Source organism: Gallus gallus, chromosome 9 (genome assembly GCF_016699485.2).
Source record: "Gallus gallus isolate bGalGal1 chromosome 9, bGalGal1.mat.broiler.GRCg7b, whole genome shotgun sequence".
In the NCBI taxonomy this organism is placed as follows: Eukaryota; Metazoa; Chordata; class Aves; order Galliformes; family Phasianidae; genus Gallus; species Gallus gallus.
The window spans coordinates 11,666,213-11,688,735 of record NC_052540.1 but is presented as its reverse complement, the minus strand read 5'-3'; the positions used below and the strand labels follow the sequence as shown (position 1 = coordinate 11,688,735).

Sequence of the window (22,523 nt, the reverse complement as noted above, 5' to 3'; positions counted from 1 at the left end):
CGTTTAAATTTTAAAAGCACTTGTGATTACTCTCAGTTTTCCCTAGGCACTAAATTATTAGTATGTGGGCTTAGACCTAGAGGTATCATTAATTCCAGGTACATTTAAACTAAACAGTTGCTTTTTCATGATCTGAACAGCATGTTTTCCCACTCTTCAGACCATAAAATGCAGTTTAAACAGAAAGGCTGTAATGAGCTGAACCAAGACAAAGTCCAAATTTGACACCTAATGTAGATCACTGTGGAACTCTCAGCAGATTCTGATAGACTAGGTGTTATCAGAGTAACCCTATAGCAGAGCACCCAACAAAGGAAATCAGTACTTTCAAGCATTTTTCTCCTTGCTTGTTGCTGTTTCCCGTTAGGAGATAGATCTCAGACAAAAGCATTAGTAAGCCCATATAACCTTCACAGGAACTGTAAAGTCATCCTGGCCTGAAGCTGAGGACCATAAGAGATAGAAAAAGGCTTATCTGTTTCCTGGACATATATACCTATACCATATAGATGTGACTTGTATTCCATATATGATTTAAAGCATGAGTTAAGAGCTTGCATTTTCTCTACAGTTAAAGCAAACTTGCTGAAAACAAAACAATGAAAATAAAGTAGAAAAAAATATATTAGTACAGCTACAGAAAGCTGAATCATCAACAGTCTTCTCATATTTGACTGTGATTTTTTTTTTTTAAAGTGCTAAGTTCCTCTATTAAAAAGACATGGAGATCTAGTTTTACAGCATACTTGAAACACACAGAAAAACGTTACATGCTGGGCAATGAAATTGATTTTTTTTATTCTTGAAAGAGATCTATCCATTTCAGTCAGTTCTGCCATATTTTTAAGTAAAAAACAATAGGAATCTACAAAAATATTTTGGTAAAATTTGTGAATAACTGCAGGGGTTCTGGAACCAAAAGTAATATTTCTTCCAACCTTCATATGAATAACTCAACTGCCAGCCCTATTCTTATTATTTCATTTGAGCTAAATAAGAAAGCCACAGAAAACAGTTTCTCTGCTCATACAATACCTCATGCTTGTTATAGATCCATTAATATAAGTCAGGCACTTTTTCTGTTAAGAGATTGAAGCAATGGGGCATCTCTGTGTATTTGTGGCTAAATATTTACAAAAGGCAGTCTTCCTGCTGAAGAAGTTACTCCATCCTTACAAGCAACTGAGTATATTTCACCAAGTTAGGCAAGCCACGGGAAGGCAAAGGCAGGGATATGAAAACCAAAGCAATGCACTGATTTTAACCCTAGGACAGCCCCCCAGGAATACAGCCAGATACCATCATATGTATAAATCTACTAAGGTAACTCTCCAAAACCCACAAAGATGAACAAGCATTTTTAAGAGAAAAATAAGGAGTAGTACTACTCTTGTAAGTCAGACAACAAGCATAGAAACTCCACTACTGATTTTAACATAAAGTGACAATATAATAAAAAACACCTTAGGCCAACTTCTACAAATTCACTTTGTCTCAGGCCTTCAGAAGGCAAAACTTACTTTTTTTTCCCCTTTTTCTAAGTTGGGACTTTGTTGGTCCATAGAAGCAATGAAATCGCTTCCAATAAGTTCATTACAATACCAAGCAAAGTGCTGTTGAGAACAGCAATAATCACTTAAAGTAAAAAAGTTAACTCACCAAGCCAGTGATCAGGTCTCTACCTACAGAATGCTCCCTCTCAAAAAAAGGTCTTCATCCAGAACACATGGTCATTTTGAAGGCTAGCCCTTACATTAACCTAGGGAGGGGTGGACCCAGGGCTCAGCCCTCCCGGTCACCTGGAAAGCACAAGTGAATTGCTTGAACCTGTTTCCTGGGCCAACCACCACCTGCTCAATCATCAGTTCCCTTACAGTCTTGATTACTCAAAATGAAAGCTGGCTTTGTCAACTTTTCTGTTTAAAACCTGTCGCCCTGCTGAAGAAAAAAAAAAAAAGAAAGAAAGAAAACAGTTGGTTCAACTACACTTGCTAAAGCAACATTGGAAATGTTGCAAGCTTAGAATCAGTTTTCCCTTTTCTTCAAATTTCTAAGAATCAGTCCTTTGCCTCGTTCTGTCATTAATTTCACATAACTCAGCTGAGGCATTTCTTCAAGACCTCACAATTAGCATATCTTACAGTGGATGAAATCAAGCTTTACGGCTATTAAGAAAATAAATTTAGGTAACGTGATATTATGAAGATACCACAACACCAGAGGTAGGCTGTGAAACAGAAAGCCAAAGGCTAAGTAGCCTTTGCTATGGTTACAGTAATTATATCATACTTTTTGTCATTATGTTTCAGATTAGTTTATTGGATGAAAAAATTAAGAGTGGTTAACCTTCACAACCTCTGCTCCAAGCCCCTCAATCAAACCATGTAGCGCGAATGAAAAAAAATAAAATGTTTGCTGTGGTTTTTCAAACTTCCAGTCTCTTGAAAAACTAATATTAACATGCCATCATCTCTAAAGATTGCACCATGCTGTGCTAGGTTTGTTTTTGTCACATCCCACCTTACACTGTGAACTGTCTTTGAGAGTTGCCTTGATAATTCATTTTCAACAGGTCTGCAAGGGCCAGACCAGGACTTGGCTTTTGCTTCTGAAAATTACATGTGAACATAATACCATATAAATGGTAAAAAAAATTAAATACTTTCCATTTGCTGGAATATCCCCAGGTCAACCAAACTCTTGCTGTTCTGTGATTAGTGGTCTATTAATAAGCACTGAGAGTATATCATCTTGCTTTCCCATGGTGATATTATAAGCCTATTAAGTGACGAAGAATATATTATATATAAACATTGGGGTGGAGTAGGAAAGCGTTGAAACATAAAGATAAGATCTTTTTTGCTTTCTACTTTTGTTTTTTAATGATGGTGCTTTTTCAGTTTTCACTGCAGTTCATCTCCCTCATCCTTAAGTAACCCCTCTGGGAAGTCAGAACAAGCATCCATTGCAGCATAGGACCTTCATTTTAACAAGCTTCTTGAAGACTCATCTGTTGGTCTGGCTACATTGTCCAGTCAGAGGATTCCTTCCAATCAGGAACTGGTGGTGGAGAGAAAAGGAAGTCTAAATTCAGCAGCAAGGTCTGAGGTAAGTCCTTCCTGGGTTTGCTGAACTGTGTATGCAGCAAGATTACAGCCAAGCTGGGAGCACTCTGAGTAGTCTACCACAACCTCAACCAGAGGCTAGGGAGACTGCCCTGATTTGTTTAAAGGAGGCTCCATCCACCCACTTGCCATGACTGGTCTGCAATGCACTGCTTCTACAGTTATCGCTGAATCACATCCGAAGTTGGAAGAGAGCCACAAGGATCATTAGATCCATCCAGCTCCTGGCTCCACAGTAACACCCTCAATGACCTTCTTCTCATCCTGATCCTCGAACCCTCACCAGCCTGATGCCCATCTCCCAGAGCTACGCCATTCATCCAAGCTGTTCCTTCACATACAGGCAGCCCCTCCCAAAGAGCATGCATCCATCCATCCACTTCTCCCACATAACTCTCCCACCACGTGTCAGTTATTCCAACAATTCTGAAGTTCTGGGACTACATATGCAGCTCTGGTTCCTCCAGTTTGATCAATAACTTCTCTTGCTGCTAATTTTTTTACTTGAAAGCACTCTTTAGTTTACCATTTGTGTTATTTTCTCAATAAATCACTTAAGTCCTGAGAGTTTGTTGCAGAATGACAGGCAGTGCAGGAGAAGGAGGCATCATTCAGACTACTCTTTCTGGTGCCTCTCCAGGAAAGCTCTTTTTATACCACAAGCAAATATCAAAGCTCCCATCCCAAGAAAACCCTGGCAGAGTGGTGCCTGCAAAACAACCACGCCTCTCTTTGCCTTTTTGGCGAATGTCTGAGGAGTAATTTTCTCTGTGTCTCTGGGAGAGAAACAAACTAAGCATGCAGATGGAAACCAGAATATGATCACTGCTAATTTATGAAATATGAGTTATTATAAACAATGCACATTTCCCATTAATCTTCTAGAAAATCTGTTTTGTGTTAAGAAAGGAGAGTAATTCATAGTTTCTGGGGTGGCAAGTTTAGGGAATTGAAATATAATTTGAATTCCTGTAGGTTTTATCAGATATAATTTACACAAGTTACTTAGTTAAAGTCACATTTTCTTGTTTTTACTCTCTTATTAGATGACTAAATTATGATGTATAGTAAATTAACCTTTAATCAGTAAAAGCTGTGTTCAGACACTATACTACTCTGCCTGGCAAATGCTATCCAGGAAGAAGAGCTTTGTTCTTGTTAGCTGGAGCTTTCCTGTGGAAGGCTGCCTCTTCTACAGCAGTAGCATGCCATTCGTGTTAGGCAAGGAAGTATTTCTCCTTACATAAGCCTGGAAATACCGAAATACAGAACTGTGCTATGAATCCTCATGACAGAGAAACCTCAAACTCCTGATTTGGAAATCTCAACCTCCATATGTCATATCCTGTTAAAAACAGACATCTTTTCAGGCTCTCCCTTCTATAACGTGGAAGGTAATTATTATATTTTTCAGAATTAATCCAGCCCACAGCTGGTTTAATGGTGTCATATTCTGCTAATTACACTGTCTTAACATTCAGTGTTCCTGGCTGTGAAATCTACCCAGCCTCAACATCTCCATTTGATGGACTTACTTGATGTTTTGGCTGCTGATGCTCAGACCCATCTGCTTGAATGGCATTATGCCCACTCATCAATTGGTTGGACCTTTTCATTACAATATAGATGTCTATCATTTATGAGTTTATATTAGTTCTCCAGCTACCAATCGACTCAACAGCCATGTAATGTTTTATGGAAAGCAAAAGATGCACATACTGACACAGAAATAGGAAATCTGGTTTCACTAACAGCACAGACAATACATCTGAGATATATGCACATTTACATTATTAATTGTGAACAATTTATCACCTATATTTAACTCCTTTTCTTATTTGAAAAAAAAAAATCAAGTACAGGTAATTTTTTCCCTAGTCTATTCTTCACTGAGATGGCGCTATATATATACATATGTATATATACATATATATACACACATATACATAGAGAGACAGATACTGTCTGTATATGTTTGTATATGTATATACACACAGCTACATTGCTTTCAAAGTTCAATCTGTAGGTATTTCAGAGAATCATAGAATCTTAGAGTGGCCTGGGTATTTGCATATTTTTCACTATGTGTTTATTTAAATTCACATTCTCCTGTTTGTGTAGTCAGTAAAAGAAGGGAAATCTAAAAAATGAATGTCTGATAATGAGAAATTGGTTACGAGACATTGTAGTAGGACATATGTGAGAATTTGGGCCTTTAGCTAAAGAATATTTATTCCTGAATGTTACCTCCAGCAAAATCCCTCCTGAATAAGTATTCACAGACAAAAAGAGGGATGAATGTAGTCAAACTACACAGCCACTTGGGAGACTTTAATTCAAGTTTATGAACTTCATTAAAGACAATTTACACCATCTGTGGATCTACTCAGTGTTTTTGCAGAATTCATTTTACTTAAGACTAGTCCCCATTTTTCTAAATGGGGGATCAAAATTTTATATCAACATCATGTGTTGTGTTAAGTGCTAGCCAGACATAAATCTTAAGATGAAATGGTGATGTGGAATAAACTAATAAAAGAAAAGCAACCAGACAAGAGATAATATTACTGAGGATATTTTGGATGCTCCCACATTATTTTCAGCAATGACATACTTTGAAAGCTTTTAAATAGCTAATTTTCTCTCTTTCTTTGTTACCTGTCAACACAGCAGCACCAGGAAAGGAATTTCAGACTCACAGTGTCTGCGTCATAAAACAGACATAACAAAATCATTTCAAGCATGTTTGAAGATGGGTGTCCACGCTTGAAGGTTTTTGAGAAAATGGCAATGATAAGGGAAGGCTATACAGAAAAACATTAAACGAGGCAGGGAGCTGAACAGTGATGCAGTTCCTTCCAGGTTTGTCTACAGCATTGTGTGGGCATTTTGTTTGCTTAGTATTCTGAATCTGATGTAACTCCTGATAAAAAATCCAGTTTCATAACTCCTACATGACCGGATAGGTCTGCTCTGTAACCAAGTCTCTAGTTTTATCCCTTTCTCTCTCTTCCTTTTTTTTCTCCACATGAAACACATGTAACATATTTTAGCCATTCATCACTTCATTGGGAAGTTTTTTATTAAATGTTCCATACCACATGCTGAAGCCATGGGGTAAAGGCCAGGCAGAGGCACCCAGGCAGGGGTAGCACGTTGCCACATATATTGCCAGGTACACTCCGCTCACCAGGCAGCCAGCAGTGGTGTCCGTCCTCCCATGGCAAAGTCACACAGGACCCGATCGATGTGCTGTCGGGTACTTGTGATTGCAGCTTGTCAGATACTGTCAGCTGCTATCTCATGCGTGCGTGTGTCATGAGTAATGAACACACTCGTTTTGCTCTTTCTCCCTCAGTGCAGACATGGGGAGGATGCAGGCTATTGTTTGCTGTTCCTCCCTAGGAGCTATGTCAACATGCACTGAAACGATTTCATGAGTGGTTATAGAGTGATTTTCAGCCTGTGGAACTGGGGAATTCTTTGGCCAAGGGTATATTTTGTGGACTACAGCCAGGGAATTGTCATTCCCCCAGTCAGAAAGTCGGTCTTAAGCTGACACAGAATTCCAGTATTGCTGGTTTTGGGGAACAGTCTGTCTAAAAGTGATGACACTGCCTGCTCTGGAAATTCTCCTCTGTGCTGAGATACTACTGAAGAAGGAACGCTAATTTCTTGCTTATACTCAATCACACTTGTTGACATTTAGATGGAGAAAAGAAAAGGCAGCCCCGAATATATTAATGGTGTAGAAAAGAAAGATATAGATTACATGGACCCTCTATAAAAGTATATCTCACATGAAATTCTTGTCATTTGATTAATATCTTAAATCAAAAGTCTTACCACATTGCAATCTGGGAATCAAGCCAGCTTAGAACTAAAGCATGTATTTGCAGTATAACTGCATTCCTAATGAAAGGACCGCATGGTCATCGCTTCAAATTAAATAAAATATTTCTATCAGTATCCTATTTCCAGGACACAAGGCTGCACCTTTAGAAATAAAACAAACCGCATCAGCTTGTAGAAAGAAAGGTTCTCCCTGAGGAAACTAATCGTGGAGTCCCATAGAGTGCTGGAACAAAGAGTAGAGTGACGTTCCTTTGAGATTTCCTATCTGGTAGGGCAGGGAAAGAACTACTTCCATTAATTTTCTACTTTTGTGAAACTTGAGTCACCTTTTCCTCACCATCATTTTAAATAGATGCACGTTAAATTGTCCTACTGACAAAAACAAGTTTGGCCAACTAATCATATGCCTGTGCAAACTGACCTAACACCCCATTTCTATCTGCTCACCTGCATATCTGCTGCTAGGGCTGGACTGACAACGGATTTTCACTGCTGTTGCCCAAGAAAAATCTCTACAGCCACAAGCACTCCTATTCTAGAAAACATTACTTTATATAACAAGCCTCGTGCACTTAGGCATAGATGATGATGATCTTATTTAAGACTGCTCTAGGAGAAGCAAATTCTGCCTGCTGTCCCTAAATATCCACTCCAGCATCAGGTACCACCCTGGTGGCATCAGTTCTGGGCAGCAAAGGACCTCCATTATACGACAAGGCTTATGCTAGGAGCTACTCAAACACAGCAAGATGGTCTTACCCTACTCATAATCACAGTAAACTTCGAATTTCTTTCGTCTTTCCATACTGGTGCTTTATTCTAGGAGGAATTAGTCTAGGAACTCACAGCGGAGGACCACAACATGCATATAAAACATCAAAACCTTATTCTAATTTTAAAATATTTTGTGAATGTAGGACTGTGTGTAATGAGAATAAAAGTTCTAAAATAAATATTGGAAAAAGAAAATATGTGACATTATAGGATTTTTTTTTTGCTTATTTAGCATTATATAAAGGATGAAAATTAATGTGACATGTGGATAACTTTTTCTCTTCAGAATGTGCTTTAGAAGTCATAGATTCTATATGATGTTGCTGTTGCTATAGTAACTCTTTTTTTTTTTATAGCAGAGCAAATACTCATACCAAACCTTTTGACTTTTAGAAAGAAAATTTGCATTTTCTAAATGTTTTCAAGTTTATTACATAAAAATAATAGATTCATTGTCTTTCCCATCCCCCAGCTCTCTGAGCTAAATGTAAACAATTAAAAACATGCTTCCTTGACCAAAGATTTATTTTGTCATCAAAAATGAAATCTCAACTCATGGCTACAATTTATGCAATCCAGCAACTTAGAGTAAAATCAAATGCAACTTCCTATGCTAAGTACTGTAGTAGATTTCCCTCTTTTCTTTTTTTTTTTTTTTTTTTGTTTTGTTTAAAGGTGATTAATTACTCAAATGCAGTGTGAACCATTCACTTAATACATGGTGTGTAAGCTCAGTCCTTTTTATCTTCTCTGTTTTGAACACCCAACCGGCCAGTTTTACCCCACTGAACTAATGCAAGACAAAAAAAAAAAAAAATCAATGGCACACAGTTTGGATAAATACCTCTACACTGTACATTTGCCAAGAGAGCTTCTAAGATCAGCTCTGTAAATGTCATGATCCTTAATGCTATTGTGGTATAACTGAAGAGCGTTCCTTGAGCCCATTTGGCTAGGCTGACTAGCGCGCTTTGTTTTCCCAGGAGAAGAAAGCAGAGTAGTAAACCATTTTTGCAGAATGTCATTCTCCCACAACAGTTTATGAAAGAAACATCTGTGACAAGAATCTTTAATGCTTTTCTCAAAGCCAAGCTGACAGTAAAAGAGCATTGCTAAAAGTGGCAAATCAATCCCATTCCACTCTTTCTAGAGCAGGACACCTAATTTGCTATGTATCACATGTATTTTCTTCACATGTGCTGAGAGGCTGTGACATTGATGTGGTGGCTGTCGTCCAAGCTTCTGTTGAATAAACACTTTGGCCATATAGCAGGCAAGCTGGCACGTTTAGCAATGTCTGCTGTCCGGTGTGAGTTTACTTCACCTCAGGGAAAGGTTTGTTTAAGTTAGATTGTAATTTGTGGATATAAACAGTATTTTTGAAAGCTGATTTGAAAACACTAAATGATCATATTGAGTGCACTCTGTAGTTTTGTGGTTTTGGGTTTTGTTTTTTTAAACTTGTTTTACTTACCACAGTGTGAAGGGCTTTGTACTACCTGCAAATGCGGGTAGATCGGGCGGAAGGCAGTATCAGCAAATAGCTCAATGACTAAAATTAATCTCATCACTGGCCTTACGCTGATTGCTTTACAGAAATAAGATGATTTAGATGAAATCTACCTCACAAAGTGTATCTGGATCATAGAGAATCATTTTTATATTTAATTACTTAAAACATCTGAAAGCCTTTACTGGCATTGTACAATGAATCAAAGCCCTCATCAGTGGTGTGCTGACAAAATAGAAAACTCTGCTGTGAATCAGAAGGATTTTTTGTAAGTTACTGTTATTTTTGAAAAGATATAACAGTATGGAAAGGTTTTTATTATTCCCAAATTAAATTAAATTGTTAGATAAACTTCTGATGCCTGTAACATTTATACTAGCCTATTTTGAAGGCTATTTTGAAGGCTTTAAAGAGGAAAAGAAGACAGAAATGGGACCACAACTTCCGGCATTGGTCCTACGTACTATACAGCACTCCTCTTTCTTGTTAAGACCTTAAACGTAATGCTTCTCTTGTCACACTTCCCAGCATGAGCACGTGGGCCAAGCCATGTAGTTTTTCAGCACTATCAGCTCTCCCACTGAATCCCATGGGAGGCTTGGCTGAGCTGGAGTACAAAGCGTAATGAAATGGATCTAGAGAGCAAATCAATAGCTCCAAGGGCCTTCACTGGCAAAGAGATGAATATCCACAGCTCTAAAAGATGAGTGAGATTAAAGACTGGGATCAGGTGGTTTCCACTGTATACAGATATGGTGCACAGGAATGGTGAATGTGTTGTACCTCACTCATTGCTCCAGAGAGAGTCCTAGGACAGAAACACAGAAGCTGAATTTCACACTTAAAATAAAGGAGTCCTATAAAGGGCAGCCATAGGAACATATCATATACACAGGGTTTTCTGAATTCAGGCTATAGCATTGAGGCTGCTGTGTGTTAAGGAGTGAGAAAGTTCTGAGTTCCAGGGAAAGCAAGTCTATTTATTCCATTGGTTGCCATGGATAACACTTGTTTTTGTATGCCTTAGAGCCAAAGGAGTGGAACTGCGTAAACAGTGGGACTGGAATTCAGAATACTTTCCAAACAGATGTAACTGGCATCTTCATAACTGCTCAATTAGTGGCACTTGATTGGATAAGCAAGTTCATCTCCGGCCTCCTGAATCCCTCCATGACTTGTAAATCAGCTCAGTGACCTGTGGACAGTCAGAAGGTATGGAGCAAATTCCAGCACTAATGACATTTAGAGTGATAAACCACAGCTTCTAATTAACACTGAAGAGAAAAGGAAGACAAAGTCATCCTGGGATTGTGTGAATTCTGAGTACGGGTTGTTTTCTAACCAAAATGCTGGCCTAAAAGATTTTCTCGCTGACAACCTGTCACCACAAACCCTATTCCATCATCCACATTTGCTTCCCACTTCTCTTACCATCCACGATGCAGAAGAGGGAAGGCTCTCCAAGAGGCAGGACATTCATCTCTATTCTTCTTTTCTTCTTCAGAAATAAAGTCCTTCCACAGAGGAATCTTCCTTGCAATTTGCCAGCTCATTTGAACTTTAGAATCCTCTTATTTGAATTCAACAGGACAGTTCTTCAGTTGGACACACTTGGCTGATCTGCATCATCAGTGAGAAAACCACCATCTGCAACCACCTCTTGGCTGCTGCTCCCACTTATGAACGTTCAGCTCTTTGAGGCTGTGATTCTCAATTTATCTCATTTTATTTACTTACATTTGAAGGCTTTTGTTACAAAGAACAAAACGTGTCTAACAGTTTGATACTTCTTCCATCCTTTCCTTGGGGCTGCAATTAAACTTTCTTTAGGTAGTCTTTGGTGTGTGGGGTACTATGAGCTGCTGGTTTTCGTAAGGCCCACAGCTGCTCTATCTGCAGTACTCAGTAATACTTCTGAACAGATTAGAAAGACATTGCTAACATTGGGTATGCTTGGGAGGAATGATTATTTAGATAGACAAAATGAAAATAGAGAAAATATTCTGCTTAGAGAAAGATGCTGACTGCAAAGGACAACTAGCATGTTTATTATGCATCTGTCTTTTTCTTGTCCATCACTTCCTTTTTGGGAATACAGCACAGTATTGGCTTCTTGTGAATAAGCACCTGATTCACAGCTTAGGACCTTGTAGATTCCATGTGATTGTGTTAAGATGTCCTTTTATTTCTCATGCTCATACTAGATTGCCTTGTGTGTCAGAACATTTTCATAACCCCTCCTCACATACTGCTGTACATACACAGAAATAGAAATGTGGGTTTCCTGGTCAGATTTCTGAAGCAGATTCTTTAAAAAATGGCTGACTGATCTGATAGGAGACAAAAGGTCAGAAATTCCCTTGTTCCCACCTTTATCAGCTCTTGTCCCCATCTTTGTCATTCATTCCCACATTTTGGAAGGAAAAAATAGTCAAGTATCTTACTGAGTGGTTTCAGAGTTATTCCCCCTCTCTTGCCTCACAGTTTGGATGTTTCCCTTCCTCATCACATCGATCTCCATTTCACACCAGATGAGCTTCATTCACCAGTCCACAGTTGCCAACCAGATTCCTCTGGAGAAGAGTAAGCCTAAAGCCACAATCCAGTACCAAAGTGGTTCTCAAGCCAAACCAAAAGGAGGCTGTCTTCCAGTGCACAATACATTATTTTCAGAAAGTTTTACATCTCATGTGCAGTGGTGACTTTCAACCTAGAGGTCTAAACTCTACTTAATTGAAAATAAATTCTCTGAACCACATGAAATGAAATTGTGAGGAGCCTAAGCACGTATTGGTCTGATCTATAATATCTTTTTCTGTAACACCGAATAGCGTAAGGTATATATTACACACAATGTCTGCCCAGTCTGCAACCCTCTCAGATCACTAAGAATCTCTGTCCTTGACAAGGCTACTTTCACAAAGTATACAGAGATCTTGAGACATCTACCTCTATAGGTTCAAAATTTCTGGATGGACAAAAAGACTAATACTTTCATATGCATTTGCACTTCCTCAGAGAACTAGTTAAAACTCCTGGCACTCACGTTGAGACATAAATCCATGTCCGAACAATGATATCAATAAACAGCCCTCTGTAATTATGCCAAGATGTTTTTGCATTAAGATGTTGTCAGCTCATATGTTTCAACTAAATGCATACTATAAGACTAAACTGAAACTGTGAATTTGGAATTTCTTAAACTTTCAGGGGCAGAAAGGAGTCATTTGAATCTTGCGTGTTCATTCCATGAAGGGCTTAATCAAAATCAATTCCCACCTCACCAACTTTAGAAAGGGATTTAAATCCAGTACCAGATTTGGATCTGAATGTTGTGCCTGGGGGCTCATTTCTGTTATCAATTAGTAGTTGCTCTTGTGATGTATCAAAAGGCAGTAGCGTATAGGCTGTTGTTTAGAGATGTACATAATGTAGCTTTAAATTTCATTGGGAAACTAAACAAAACCTCTGGCCTTAGGGCTGCATGTTCAAATACTACAGTCCCATAGTGCATTACACCAGTCAACACTTCTTTTCAAATACCACCCGCATAACAATTAACCTCACTTCAACCTTGAGGTCTCTGATTAGTGATGGCCTATTGTTTAAGTTACATTAACATAGCCCCTGTGTTGCCCTATTCTCACTCAAATGGACTAATCAAATCAGTCACCAAGGACTTAAGCTAAGTCCAACTTCTTTAGTAAGCAGCGATTTTCTATTTAAGTAGAATGGTGGATGTCATCAACATGGTCACAATTAGTATAGCTCTGGCATGGAAAACACTTGTAATGATCTCCAATTTGTGAAATATCAAGGGCCCCACCAACTTGCAATATGACAATTTCTACGTATGCTAGAAAAATTACAATATCAATAGAGTAGTCACTAATGCATTACCTTGTACAAGACTAGGTCTCTGAAAGGACAGAACCTCAATTGGATTCCATTTAATTTCAGGAAGCAAATGCTGTTTTGAACCAATAGAAATAAAAACATGTTACAGCATTTTTTTTAATGTTATTTTTCACTACCCACACCACATTTATTATGTAAAAGGAAAGCATTGTTTATTTTTCCAAATCTAGTTACAGATTTGTTATTCTTGACATTCTTATTTGGATTGCACAACTCTGTTTTCATTCACATTAACTAATTCTTGCTGTTTCAGTCATTTGTAATTAAAAATTGTCTAGTGTTCTTTCTTTAAATTATTTTTAGAACTGCCTTCTATTTCTGACAAGGTAATGGATGACTCGAGCACAAAATTCTAAGGAGAAACTGGAAAAGTCACGGAAAACACAAGTGAAACTTCACCAGTAGAAATTCAGGGCCAAATTTTCAAAAGGACAATTATGCACATAAGGAGTTACTGCTCGCTTATCAGCAGAGATACCCACTGTGCACAGGCAAGCAGTTCTGTTATTTTCATGCACACCTCATTGCTGCACAAGCAGCATGCGCATTTTCCAGCCATTCAGATCTTGTTTTCCTATGAAAACACAGCAAAAAGTCAACGTGGGAACAACCAACCATTGTTGCAGGGTGTAGAGGATGCTGAGGATTTTCAAAATGGAGCCTGTCTTAGAGATAAGAATTTGCTCTGATTGTAACAGTTAATTCCTACCAAATGAAAAATAACCTTTTCTTTCCTTTTTTTTTTTTTTCCCCTTGTTGCCTTGTTTTCTTGCCAAACTGTATCCGCTTTCACAGTCAAATACTTTTTCAGAGACTGCAGCAAAATCATGCTCTCTCTTCTCTGAATACGATGAAGTTTCTAGATAATGTTCACACGTAGCTTTTCTTTTATGATCAGCTAGAACACTGTGCACAGAATAAACATTGCCAGATGCATTAAACGTTTTATTTCTGTGCTTCAGAGAATGAAATTTGGCAGAAATATTCCCTAATTTAAATCCAGCTTTTGTCTGCCTCATTGCTTTACACACCATGTAGTGAAAGAACTGGCTTCACACTGCTCCCACAACACCAGTCCATCTGACTGACAATAGATCCAATCTGCATTACATGGGAGGCCATGTGAGCAGTCCATTCTGCTCCTCCATCTCCACCAACAGCTGGAACTGGACTTGGACTAAATGCCAAGAGAATTTGCATGACAGCACGTTTGGAGCAAGCATGCTATAAATTCACCACTGCTGCAAAATGGCAAACCATAGGCCTCATCTACACAGAAGTTACATGAATTTAAATTAAAACCAATTTAGTCTAAACCAGAATGAACTTCTGTGTGAACACTCAATAATTTAAAATCATCTCATTTCAGTTTATCTGGCACTGGTAGTGTCTCCCAGAAGACAGTTAATAAATGCAAGAGAAACACAGATATTAAAGAGCAGTAGTCATCTTTAATTAAACTCACTCTGAGGCCCACCTGTAGTCCCTTCACTGACAGGGGCTATGTTGAGGCTATTCATACTTGTCATTCTGGGCCAGACTCTCTTGCAGTCCTCTTTCCTTGTTTACCTTACTAGCACTCAATCATTTCACCCCGGAGGACTCCAGAAGTGGCATCAGCACATCACCCAGCCTTTGGTCGGGTTGGATCCTTCCAGCCTGCCAGCAAACACACTGGGGCAGTAGATCCTGGAGTGGCAAAAGCTGCACATTCTCCAGCCATTGTTTTGGCGACGTTACCCCTGGGCATGGACCCCCGCCTGCACTGCCTCCTGTTGCTCTTTTGTTCAAGAGGAAACTTGTCATTTAGAGGCTGATTATTAGTTTTCTTTTCTCTCCCCTCCCAAGTCCCCCTCTAACTGGATCATCACCAGTTTTAGAAGAGTTGCCCCTTTCTAAAGAAAAGAAAACAGAATAAACAACCCCTTCCCAGTCCCTGTCAGAGCTCTCTTCTTTTCACCAACATCCATTTTCTCCCAACCAAAATGAAAGGACAGAGAGAAAGACAGCTTCTTCCCTCTCCCTACAATGAAACAACAAAGAGCACAAACAAAATTAAAATTAGGCATTTAAGCTGATTTTCACCACTTAACTTTTGACATGTTTTTTGCAAATTTCCTTCAAGTCCCCGCTGAAGATTCAGCCAATGAAACCCACTGCATCAAGTGGTGTTACTAAGCCTTTTTGCACTTCTGTGAAACGACATACATGTTGTTTGGGGGCAGCAAAGGCACCTTTCTGCTAATCATAAAACTGTGAGATAATGACAGAACAAAGTAACTGTCCTTTTCGGGAGAAATCAAGAGTGAAATGCATAATTTTTCAAGTTTAACTCTGGAAGTACTTTAGGTCTGAGGCATCCAAATACAGTCTAGAAAAGGCTTTCCAGGTAGGTGATTTTTTTTTTTTTTTTAGAAGTTAAAGCCATTGCCCTAAAGTTCTGTTCTATCTTACGCCCAACGTCGCATCAGTTCAGTTCCATTGTCTTGCTTTCAGAAGTAATTGTTTTTCTCTTCAGAAATATATTTTTCTTCCAGTAAGTCTGCATCATATTCATCATCTGGAATTTATTGGGAGCACTGCACTGGGCTGAGTTTGCAGCTGCTCCTAATCATAACTGATGTGCTTAGAGCAGACCTGCAAAATGCTTGGCAGGCAAGGGTGGGACTGCCTGTCCGGCACAGCTCCTCCTTCACCATGCTCCAGAGATTTTGCTGATCTCCATTTTCAGGTGTAATTCAAAAAGGCATTTTTGATCCACAAAGCCATTCATGGTTTAAGAGCTTGTATTTCTTCAAGACTGTTTCTCTGTTTCAACATCATGTTTCACCTGGCAGCCAAGATTGGCTGCAGTTGCCTGAGATGAATAGCAATGTTGAGTCCATAAAATACAGGAGAGTTTGTGGAATGACAGACTGTTCTCCTTGGGTATACAGCATAGGAGCAATGGAAAGATAGAGAGTATCTCATTTCATAGAGAAGAAAAGAGAGAAGGACATTTTTTTTCATTAAAAAAATCAATTTCTTTGTAATTAAGATCTGAAAAATGGAATACATCCCCTGCATTCTCGTAAAATTACTAAGAAATGAGTGTATGATTTACACCCATGTTTGTATTGTGGTTCACATCCACAGTAGTATCTTTTCCTTAGAAGCTATTAAGAATTTTAATTGTACTATTTAGATTTTGAGTTAATTCAGGAAATCCGGAGGGAAAGAAAAAAATCTCCTATACAAATACAGGATGTTACCAGAACAGGAGATAGCATAAACAGAAGCTCGATTTTGGGAAGCAGAAAAGTAGAATCTTGTGTAATATCTTAAATACAACCCAAAGCACGCAGTAGTGCTAGGCAGGAAGTTGCAGATACCATCACTGAGGCATGATCCCTAGGTCTAGAAGAAACCTTCTGCTCTGATCTATGTATTCCATGAGATGAGATTATGCCTGCACAGCTTTGCAAATGTCCAGCTTCTCCTGGGATTAATCTCTGGTTTACCAGCCTACCTGACAGAGGCAAGATACAGAAGTTGTTACAGTACACACACAGGATTCCTCCCAGCTAACCTCCAGTGTCTGCTGCCTCCAACCAAAATAGCCTTCCAAGGACTATCCAGGCTTCTCCACCTGCCCTCATTTCCTCTCCTCCTTCCCAGCTTCCCACATACTCATTCCAAGGTTTTCTATCTTTCTTTACTGATGCAACAGCCAGCCAAAATATTTTTATTGACTTACCCATATTAACTGCTTTGAGCTTAGTTTAACTGGTTGTGTTACAGTATGCCAGTGGTTTGATTGCAGTTTCCCTAAGGATGGAAGATCTTCATCACTCCATCCTCTTCTCATAACAGGAAATGTTTAACACTTATGTCTGTGAAGACGACTGACTAGATGACTTCAAAGCATTTCAGAAACATAAGCCACATGGAGAATTAGAAGTTCTCTCTTATTTATTTTTCCCAGAATCCCTTTAAAATCAAATGTTACCTTGTTGCCCCTGCATTCAGCATGTCACATTACTTCTTGTATGTTTGTGACTAGCAAAGCTGCCCACTGCCTTGTGTTGGCTTGAGTTCAACATCCCATGTTTTGCGATACATGTTCATTGCTATAGTTTCAGTTACATGAAGCTAGCTCAGTAAAGATAACTGAATTGAAGAAAACACCATTTTCCCTCTCTTAGAGAAGACTTGAGTGGAAAGGGATTGTGAACACTTAGCACTACATACAGCAAGGGAGTAGGAAACCGTCTGCTCCACTGCTGCCGGCTTCCCTGAGCCTAGGGACCTGAAAGATGCCCCAGGCTCCCCAGCAGCAGTTGCTAAGGAAACATTTTAGGGAACCTTTTTCATAAATTCATAGTAATCTCCATTTCTCAAATGTCAAGGCTAATGACTCACCCTTTGATTGCAAATGGGATTTACTACCACAGAATTGCTGGCAGCCTTCAAAGCTAAATTGTATTTGTCAGCATTTGAAGACTTTTAGTACGTTGGTTACCACTGCTCCCCTTGAGTGAGCGGAAAATGTAGATACATGAATATCTGGCAGAATTCCCTCAGAAATATTTGAACTCTTCTTCCTGTGTTTTCACTTAGGAAAGAAGAGGGGGTCTGGTGTCTCAGGGGCTGGCTGCAGTGCAAACACCCACAGTGTAGCCACCACCATTGGGGGTCTCAGGAAGGCAGTGCCACCTGTCCTAGGGAGCAGGGACAAACAGAGGAGACACAACCTGCCATCTCCTGTGGAGGTCAGTTCAGCTGGAAGGCAGCTGAACAAGTCCATGGATTCCCTGCAAGTTACACATGAATCAGTGTATTAGCATCCAGGACTTTCCTCTGATTAACTGCTCCACAACCTAACAAAGCTGGTCTACCACTCACATGTTTGGGAATAACAGCAACAACCAGAACAAATGATGCTCCATTACTTCACAGTCTTCTTTCTGCCAAGTGCCAAGCTTGCAAATACACCCTGAGATTTTCTTCTTTAAAGTGTGTGATGAGACCAGACATTAAGGATGATATCAATTGCTTTGATAGCAATACATATTTAGAAGATTCCATCCAGAGTAATACAGACCTCATTGCCGGTGGATCTATTGCCAAGTTAAAAGCTTAAAGGCTTAAATACAATTCAAAGAGTGGTACTTTAAACACCTGGATCTTTAAAAGCACATAAAGATTCCTCAGAATTGTGGGTCTAACCACACAGTTTTTGTATATGATATTATGTAAACAATTTGTATTTATAGAAATGTATATTATAAACCAATTTGGGTATTTTTTTATTGCATTTAGTTTTCCAATTAGTATAAAATTTACAAATATTATGCAATTTTAACTGATTAAATTATGTGTCCCTGTGGCTCATGGAAAACCTTTCTCCCTAGACATGCTGATGATGGGTATGTGGAAAATACCACTGCTGAGACCAGAAAAGTTGATCTATGTAGCATCACATACACCATGTGTTCTGTTACACAATAGCAGTATGGGCCCACTCAAGGATCTGTGTTTAAAACAAGAGGAAACAACTACAGAGGAGCATTTACACATAACTGAGATGCTTCCAGGTCACTCTGAACACTATTTTCATAAACAGGCAGGTGGAGAAAAAACACTCTCATCCAACTTCTGCTTTCCTTCTCCATGGAAAACTTATCCTTCAGCTATATTTTTTACCAGTCTGCCTGGAGACAATTTTATTTTCCTGTTGTGTCTGGCTACCGGATTTCAGAGTTCAGCTTTTCCATTTTTCTGAAAGCACATGCAGCCAAACTGCCAGAAAATACACATCCTTCCCCTAGATCCTGGTGCTGGGAGGAGGCTCCACTGTTGAATCCATTTTGCTTCAAACATGGAGAGGAGTCACTGCTTCCAAGATAATGACACTGATTTTTCTAAGGCCGTTCTTCCTGTCCCATTTATTGGCTTCTACCTTTATAATATCTCATAGGATTTTACTTTTACTAAGACTGTAAAATGAAGTACTGTAAGTTCGGAAACCTCTTTTAGTGAGCTCCCCTCTTTCTTAGATTCCAGCTGACAGTATCTAACATGATAGCCAAAAAAATACACTTAGCTCAGAAAACGTCTCCAAAACTTGACTGAAAACATGTGGCCTCAAAATGCAGGAGAAACAAAAAAATGAACAAACATCTGCATTATTATACTATTTACCAAATGCTGAAAGCAAAGTCCAGTTTATACAATATTTTCTAGAACCAAATAATTTTCCTTTCCTTAGGCAATTTAGCAAAAAAAAATTTGATTCACAATGCATCTTCTTATTCACCTAATGATTGACATCATTTCTGACCAAAAAGATGCTGTATATGGCTTGAAGGTTCTGGTTTCTCCTAGTTTTAGACTGACCACTACCTGTAGCTCTTTCACCCAGCTGCCTTATTTCATCCAAAGTAACCTGCCACGTGCATCAGGCTATCTGTGAAACATAGGCTGATCCTCACTGGCATCAGCTCCGGTATTTGTAAATACTGAGATGTGCTGTGCTCCCTCAGAAGCAGCACAGTTTCATGGGGCGGTGGCTCCTGTGATTGTGCTGTTAACCTTTTAAGAGACTCAGGCTGTTGGTTCTCTTCAAAAATAGAGATACTGTTTCTGGGAGGTTATGACCAATTTTATTCCCATGTCTGAAATGCAGAGGGCTCTGGTGCTTTCTGTAATTCAAATAAAGTTTTATTGTTTCCTGAAGTGTAGCAACTATTAGAAAATCATCTAGGTAGATTAACACTTTACTGTCTTTCTTGCTAGGCACTAACAACTTGCTTTACAAGCACAGTAGATGTGTTCCTAATGCTCCTTGTTCCGTTCAAGTAGGGAATTTCCTCTAATTTCGGCAAATGATATGCTGAGAGAAGTGTTACTTTACTTGCTGCGCAGCCATAAATCTGCTGTGTAAATCTTACACTTTTTAGGAAGCTTATTGCTAAAAGTTTTGCTTCAGAAGCACATTTAAGGGGTTTAGATTTAATAAGGTTAAAAACCATCTAAGCATTTTGAGTCTGCAAAGAAATAATATATCTGTAGCGTCCCCTGCGATAGATTAGAGACAGGGTTTGGTTGCAGTAATGAATATAAATGGGATTCTTTATTAAAGCCACTGGACACAGGCAGGGCTGCAGCGCTGCTCTCCAGCTCCCAGGCTAACTGCACACAACCTATGCTTTCTAATAGCACACACAGGTCTGCCCGAAGTCCTGGCCTAGATCTCGCACTCTTGGAAGGGATTGCCAACCTCCACAATAACTGGCTGCCTAAATCCCTCAGCAGTGAGAACAACTTCCAGAGCAGCGGCTGCCAATGCTTTCACAGCCCCTAAATTTGCACACATGTGAATTAAACAATGAAAAGACTGTCGATTCTGCAACCTGGAATAGACAGATCCTCTGCACAAAAATCTACTTTCCTTGCACGTTTGCAGATAGAAAGATCTGGGATGTAGAAGTAGATTTTTTTATGCCTTTCTACTAAGAATATATGTAAACATACAGTGGAGAGAGGCAGCTACCACCTCATATACTGTAGCCAGCCTTATGGGCTCACACCAGCTGTTTTGTTCCCCATAGAGGGTGAACAGAAAAGCTGGTGACTGTTGATAGTCACTTTGCAGTGAGGCCGGAGCAAGCTCAAGACATCAGTGTAGGTAGCTGTGCTTAGGCCTGGACAGAGCAGACTCCTTGCATTCATCCAAGGGTGCTCACACACAGCCTGCAGTCCTGCCACCCGAGGCACTACGCTTGGAGGTTTGAATCCCCTTCAAAACACATTCATTTTGCTGTTCTTAGGCTTTGCCATTAAGGATACTTTTAGCTGAGGAACAGCGTACACAGGATCTTTTCCTCATTTTCCAACAAGTAAGAACAACCCTTCCACTGCTCCTGATTCACAAGGTACAAGCCACCTGGTCCCAGCCCAAGCAATAACAGCCAGAAGCTGAGATTCCTCAGAAAACATTGCTAGAGTCAAACATGCTCCACTCAGCTTTGAAAACTCCTCTGGAAGAGCTGGGGCAGATCTTTTAGCCTGCAGCACAGTTTCTCTCAACAGGACCATGCCATTCCTGGTGCACATGGACACACCAACACACCCAGCCACCTCCCTGCAACCAACCTCAGACCCCACTCAGCACCACCGTTAACCCAGTGAGCAGAAGGAAGCTGTGTAAGTGTGGGCTCTCAGGATATCCAGAGGTGAAAGGGTGACACCACTTTCTGATTTGAAGAGCTAACTTGAGGAAAGCCTATGATCACAGCCGTGAGCCACATGTACTGAGCGAGCATTGCACATGTTAGTATATTAAACATATGTGGTTCTCATTTCCTATGAGAAAGGAATACAGTTTGAGAGCATCAGAGTGCACGGTTATTTCAAGTGCATGGTGAGTGTGGATTAAGGGCACTAAAAGATTCCCATAGTCCGGTGACTATGAATACCTGCAACACCAAGCTTTGATTTTAATGTTTCCTGTCATCTTTTAAGTGTCTGCCTTGCCACACTCATGCGGGACCAGGGTTCATTTGAAAGGCTCTTGGAAATGGCCAGGGCAACAGGAACAATAACAGCATCCTTTTAGGAAAATACAGGAAATCTTTTCAGCCAGATGTACTGCAGCACTGGGGCCACCATGGAAGTCTCACAGTTAAAGAATCCTCACAACAGCTTCTAGGCAAAAGCCAAAGGGATCATCACATCTTCCAACACTTCGTCTTGCATTAGAAATAATTCTTGCTCAAGGAAGAAAAAAGAGCCAATAAAATGTTCAAACTTCATTCCCGTATTGGCTTTTTGTTGCCTGATGTTATTAATAAGAATTTACAACCTTATTTACAGTGTAAGCTTTTCGCATGGACTACGTTTGTATGTGAATTTTTAAAGTTCTGAACTTAACAAAATGTTTTAAGAATCAGTGGAGCTCTGTCTGGGGACAATTAAAAAAAACACATTAAAATGGACCTCCTTATTTTTGTGTGAGAGGAAGTAGGGCATCCTGTGCACCTTATGAGTGGGGCCCTGGATATGAAGATAAGGGGTTCACATGTTGCAAACATTGCTTGCGACAAGGTGCAGGGCAAAGGGTGAGGGCGCAGCCACTTTGAAGCAGACTTCCTGGATGGGCTTTTAGATGCCAGTTGGATGGGTGGTGGTGCTGGAGGGATGCTCTGAGGTTTCATTATCACAAAGTAGTGCCATAATCACTGTTACTTATCTAACAGAGACTGAAGAGGCAGAAAACATTCAGAAGGCTTCCTTTACCGGTACAGTCTTGAATATTGGTAAGGTTATCCTGCCAAACAAGCAGCCAAAATCTGAGTCTC

At 39.6% G+C, this 22,523-nt stretch overlaps 1 long non-coding RNA gene and 1 other non-coding gene across 3 annotated transcripts in view; one reads left to right on the top strand and one right to left on the bottom strand.

Annotated features, from left to right (window-relative positions):
- Nucleotides 1–14,127, top strand: part of LOC112533005 — a 40,306-nt gene extending 26,179 nt beyond the window's left edge. For both annotated transcript variants that reach the window (XR_006930841.1, XR_003076702.3), the window contains 3 exons: nucleotides 2,901–3,108; nucleotides 5,796–5,987; nucleotides 10,292–14,127. This is a non-coding gene — a long non-coding RNA (uncharacterized LOC112533005). The remainder of the gene's footprint in view (nucleotides 1–2,900; nucleotides 3,109–5,795; nucleotides 5,988–10,291) is intronic.
- LOC107054107 overlaps nucleotides 1–22,523 on the bottom strand; it is a 186,825-nt gene that overhangs the window by 111,002 nt on the left and 53,300 nt on the right. Inside the window, exon 5 of the transcript XR_006930838.1 lies at nucleotides 1–22,523. This exon is cut by the window's left edge and continues 14,411 nt beyond it. This is a non-coding gene — a transcript (uncharacterized LOC107054107).